We start from the raw sequence: 6,234 nt of genomic DNA, 5'->3' as shown, positions 1-6,234 counted from the left end.
GATGAAGGTCTATATATATGATATATATGCATGTGTATTTCTATACGTATTATTGTGCATGTCTACAGATGAAACTATTGTGCGCGAGTCTTAACCAGTCGCTGTGTACATGTCCATGCGCATGTGGCAGAGCCACATATATACATGTAGGTAGTAAAAATGGTGTTTACGCGTCTTAAGTAGTTGCTGTATACATTTCCATGCACGTGGTGCAGACCCGCAGATATGCCTGTAGGCAGTGAGCGAATGTATGTGCGTCTTACGTAGTTGTTGTACGCATGTGCGTGCACATGCTAGAGGCCCACGCGTATACATGCAAGTAGCGAGAACGGTGCATATTTGTGGATATTGTCGCTGCATACGCGGGCTTCCGCATTACATAGACAGATCACTACCTCCATATAGGTGGTGGGAATGATGAACAAAACGTGTATATAACCGCTTCATACATGCGCCTGCACGTGGTGGAGACTTTTACATCATATATGTGCGGAAAAGTGTGGAGTGAAAATAATGCGTGCCTGCGTAAAACACTGTCGTGCGCGTTCCTCATATAGATTTATGTCCTGCTGCAGCAACGGTAGTGCTGGCTGACCCTGGTGCTGCTGCTGTCAATATCGCCCTGGTAGTACGGCATGCACATATATATGTGCATTGTAGGTGCGCCTGCCTATTGATATTGCTGCGGCCGCGGCGCGTAGACCTAGAAGCTCCTTCACTGTATAGGTGCATGCATTTACCGACACCGCTCCGGTCTTGATTTGTACAGGTAGGGGACCTGCGGCTGTTTGAGCGTCTGCTGATATCAATATCGCTGCTGCCCACTGCGCGCATATACGTATGCATATCTGTGTATATTCAGGCTGTATAGGTGCACGCCGATATGGGTGTTTCTGCTGTTGAGGCACCTGCGATCTGGTACAGGGGAGAAGAAATACGCACGCACTAACGCCGCCGTGCACTTTGGGCGCAAACATACACTTCTTATGCTGCTCCGGAGGAGTGCGCAGGTATCCATATAGCCTGAGCACGCATCGATATCTTTGCCGCCAGGTTGCATGCAGTCTAATACTGTGTAGAAAGTGCTCGCAGAAGTTGATAGTGGTGTGGGTTGTATGTGCACGCACGGACAAGTAGTACTGCTGTGGGGACGCGTGCACATGTTTTCGATATTCGGATGCTGTGATGGAGCTCGCGCCGTAGGCCCCCAAAGGCGACACAGTGCTGCGGCTATTGGTAGACGAGCGCATGAAATATGAGTAGTTTGAGGCACGCAAGACTGTGGACTTCCTTATATCATGTTTGCTTAACTCTCCTTCGTCATACGACCATAATATCTTCCTTTCCCTCGATTCCTACATACTTTCAGCTTTCGTAGCTCTCTCCTTACGTGATATTGTCTCGTGGTCGCATTATCTCACGTCTGTTTCTCTGCCACATCTTCTTTGTTTAGCTGTGTGATAGTATCCTATTTGCTTCCCTACCCTACGTCGTCCTATCATATTTATATCATATAACCTTCCTCCCCTGTGTTTTTCTATCATATTTGTCGCAGGTACCCGCAGCACTCTATTCCACGCAGGGGGACGACGGCAGACAGCCACCGGAAGTCTGTGCAGTCAACTGTGCATATATTACGGTGTAACCAATCATGGTGCTTTACACTAGAATTTAGAGTAAGCTGCATATATACGTATATGTTCGCGCACAGCGTACAGTTTCGTCCGTGACGTCCGCGGGAAGTGGCGGACTTCGTACTGGGTAGTCTCAGCTGCAGTATACTAGTTATTCCAGCAGAGATGCTTGCCCCCATCAGAGCAAAAACCCGCCGACGCTGGCCAAACGGCGGTCGCCAGATGGGTCAGCTCACCGCGCTGTAAGCTAGCACGCGCACAGGGGATGCGTGTCTGAAGCTGGTCGTACAACGGGGAGCATTTTAGCGCTGTCGAAACGCGCGCCCGATCACAATTCTCCCGACATGCCGACCGGCCAAGCGGCGTCATTGACAGAGGTAACTGGCCCATCGCGTATATACAGTCATATATGGGAAAAGCTAGGGAGCCGCTGCACCCACACGGCTGTCGCTGTGAGGAGGACGCAATAACTTGCGAGCTCTTACTGAATCGCTTTCTTCAAAGTACTACAGCCGGCGACAGGCCGGAAGGCCTTCAAGGCCGTGAGTAATACAGTGTATTCCACAAGGGGCTGGCCCTCTGGAGCTCCCCGACGCAGCCATTTTGGCTGGCGGTGTTGGCCTTGGCACCAAGGCGCTCTAGACGGGCAAGGATGTGTGCACACACGACATTGGTCGACTCATTTTGCCTACTCGATCGTACGTGATGACGCTGTCAACCAGCTAGGCATGCGAGTCCGAACGGTGAGTGACGCTAGTGTGGCTTTTGCTGGTGTGAGCGGTAGACAGCATGTGGGCGCCTTCGGCTGCTTGTACTGATGCTCAGTGGTGCGCTGGAAGGAATACAGGACCCTCTCCCTAAAGCGGCCCTGCTGGCAAGCCGTCAGCCATGTGGAGAATTATCGCTCTGTCGTTTAATGTCAGAATGACCCAGGTTTCACAGAACCCACGGTACTCAGTGACCAGGCCGACCCCAACCTTCATGATACCACATGTGTACAGCGGAGTTGTTGAGGCGAACCAGGTGCGCGTAGTACACTGCGCTCGTTGTTGTGCGAGAGTATGCATCTCGATTCAAGATTTTTTCCGCTGTGCGTTGCACAACCCACAGGAAACCCGCGTGCTGCTATTGCCGTGCGGGTCGTCCCCGCGTGTCTCCACGCTTTCGTTCTCAGATATGCTTAACCCGCGGCGGCAAAGAAACCTAATGTAATCGGAATGAGCCACTTCGCAGCTGCGTGGAGGTATCCCCGCAGCCACGTCGTTGCGACAGATGGCACGACTCCCCTCTGCTGCTTCGCCGTCCCTAGTCGCAAGGACTGCAGTCGCGGACACCATGCGTGGTTTCTGCGCATCAGCTGCCCCGGTGCGGCCTTTGTCACGACTGCCCGCCCCCGGTTTCGTACCGCCTAGGAGGATGGTTCGTCGACGATGTTTAAGGATGTCATTGTCTTCGCAGTGTCTGTCCAACTATACGAACTAATTGCCTTGTGGTATCAGGCCAGTATCTTTCACTTCCGTCAGTACTATCCCCTCCCCACCAAAACGCTGTTCGGCAGCCGTGTGCTCACGAGCACGTGCAGAGCGCAGGCTCAACTACTGCATGTAAGGTTACGTTTATGAAAATAATACGTCGACAAGCGCGTCCGGTAACTAGCATCAAAAGGGAAGAGTGGTTCATGACATTTTAGTCGCCGTGCCAGACGCATTCTCGCGACTTGTGACCACGAGACTCCCGTAAGCACAGCAGGAGCTGCTGCTACTCTCAACACCCGCCCCCGGCTCCCCGAAAAGAGAACAAACAGCAGCTCCCGCACGGGCACACGAAGTAGTCGCCGGGCACATTAGATCAGAACTGCCGTGCCAGAACGAGTATACACTTGTGTTATCTACGACTGATCGGGGGTGAGTATTCTCCACTTCCGTCACGACTATCCCCTCCCCGGTACAACGCTGTTCGAGAATACTGCATGCAAGGTTACGCTTGATGAAAATAATACGTCAACCAGCCCGTCCGGTAATTAGCATCAAGAGGAAAGAGTGGTCCATGACATTTCAGTCGCCGTGCCAGACTCCTTGCGAACTGTGACACCAGCGACCACCGTAAGCACAGCAGGAGCTGCTGCTGCTGTCCCAGGCTCACCGGAAAGAGAACAAAGAGCAGTTCACGCACAGGCACACGAAGTAGCCGCCATGCACGTCGGATCAGAACCGACCTGCCAGGACGAGTACACACTTGGGCTATCTACGACTGAGGGGGGGTTGATATCCTCCAGTTCCGTCACGACTGTCCCCTCCCCACTACAACCCTGTTCGGGGGCGCTGCATGCAAGGTTATGCTTTATGAAAATAAGACGTCGACGGGCGCGTTCGGTAATTAGCATCAAAAGGAATGATTGGTCCATGAGAGTCTGGTCGCCGTGTTAGAATCCTCCTTGCGAACTGTGACCCCGGCGACTACCGTAAGCACAGCAGGAGCTGCTGCCACGTTCAAAGCCTAAGCTCACCGGAAAGAGAACAAACAGCAGCTCCCTCGCAGGCACAAGAAGAGGCCGTCTTGCACCTTGAACCAGAACCAGCCTGCGAGGAGCATACACGTGTGCCATCTACGACTGATCAGAGCCGCACTGTCCCACGTGCGCCGCTGCCTGGAATGCTTCGCACATTCACCAGATGATATATCAGTGCCGTCGAGAAGCCCATCCAGTAAGAGTGGCGGTGCCGTTTCCGCCGATGTTTAAGAAACCAATACTCATGAGATTGCGGCACGCACGAACAACCACAAGAACGCATGCTGCTACACGTGCAACAGCACCAGGTTACTGAGGCGCTGCAGCGCGGGGGGCCGCTTCGCGACTTCGGCCTGAGGAAACACAGTACTGGTACCCCAAAGTAGTAGTGGTACTGCGCCTCCAGCTGTGCAGCGCACGCCTGCCACACCCGTGTCCCTTCTCGAGTCGACGGCCTCGGCAAGCTATGCACAAGCTGCCTACGAGGTGCGCGTCAGGCAGCGTGGGCTCTAAATGCAGCAATAGCTACCGCACGCAGCCCGCGTGCCTGCTTTCCGTTTACCCAAATTCTCTTCGTCGCCCCACAGCTGCTATTTCGGGCATGTACTGCTGCGCCAGTCGCTAGGGTAGAAAAACTTCTCACTTTCAAAGGTGCATACACCCGTGTACCACCATCACTCACGTGTGGCCGCATGAATGCTTGCGTATGTGAAAGGCCCTACACCTGCATACGTACTGCATACACCTTTCGGCGGTAGGCCGTGCGCGGCTCGCGGTAGACTCCTTCCGACCGGTAGTCTAAGCTCTCGTGGACGCGTATCCTGACAGAACTACAAGCAGGGAGGGTACGTTCACGCAAGCTCATGTGTACTATTCCGCGCCTGATGCGTCTCATACTCGACTTCAATGACACACCTTGCTTGCGGTATGTCGGACTGAGGGAAACGGTGTGCTCATGCCTGTCCCTAGCTATGGAGCCACCGCCATGCGCATCCATATCTTTCTTACGTATTGCGTCTTAATGAGCCCCGCTCTCTTCAATCCGTCGCATGCAGCACCTGTCCTTCGGTGCTCTCGGGCTCCCTGCGCACAGGAGACGTGCTGGGACCACTTCTGCGAAAAAGGCGCTGTCTGTGAATACGCGGGTAGTTTGCGGGAGCACGACTGTACACGGCGCCACAGTAAGGACAGATCATCTTGGCCTCCTCGACCCCTTCGGCAGCAGGGACGTGCGGATAGCGGTCAGTGCCGTGCTTTCGAACGGCAACACCGATGACTTAGGTTGCGTTAGAAAAAGCACAACAGGGCGTCACACGTCCGGACCAAGCGATAACGCGTACGCCCGCATGCAGCATGGAGTACGCATGGGTATGTGCACGAGTGGGCCCCTGTGCACATACGAGAAATCCTTAAGGCACAAAATACATAGGTGCGTGTGCGGCGCGACCCCCTATCTAATACTTCCCCAATGCAGCCCAGCCGTGGATCGGGCGCAGTCCGCCTCACCCGTGCAGCTGGTCGAACCAAACAGTACTCTCCCGCAAACCCATCGCGACGCGGCAAGCGTGCCGTACTGCTTGCAGTTTCGGTGGGTCAGACGAGATGCCTTGGCACTTTTGCATGCAGCACGAGACTGCTTTGCAACGTTGCGCGTGATGAGACAGCTTTCCGTCCGCGTTTGAAAAAGCGCGAGTCACAACGTCATCGCCCATCGCTTTCCTAGCGCGCCGCTGGTCACCTGCCCGCGGAACGCTGTCTCCTTTCCGGAAGTCACTCGGTAGCAGGCGGTTGTCCTATCTATGTATCTGTCTATCTAGTGTCTCTTCAGCTCCGACTTCCGCGAACGACATTCGAGATATGTGCTTCCGGACTTTAGGTACTTCAGGTTAGTGCTCAACGTGGCCGACGTCTGTGTCCTCAGTACCAGGTTCGGCTGTTCTTAGGCCGCGCAAAGGAGACCCCCTCTCTGTTGAGTCCTCGCCATCCGCCGGCAGCCGCTGCTCGCCGCAGTTCAGGAACCAGAGGATTGCTTGGGCGGTCGTATAGGCCGCAGCTGCGCCGAAGACGAACGGTAGTGCGTGTCGCACAAGG

Source organism: Odocoileus virginianus, unplaced genomic scaffold (assembly GCF_023699985.2).
Source record: "Odocoileus virginianus isolate 20LAN1187 ecotype Illinois unplaced genomic scaffold, Ovbor_1.2 Unplaced_Scaffold_46, whole genome shotgun sequence".
Taxonomy (NCBI): domain Eukaryota; kingdom Metazoa; phylum Chordata; class Mammalia; order Artiodactyla; family Cervidae; genus Odocoileus; species Odocoileus virginianus.
This window is presented reverse-complemented; position numbering follows the sequence as displayed.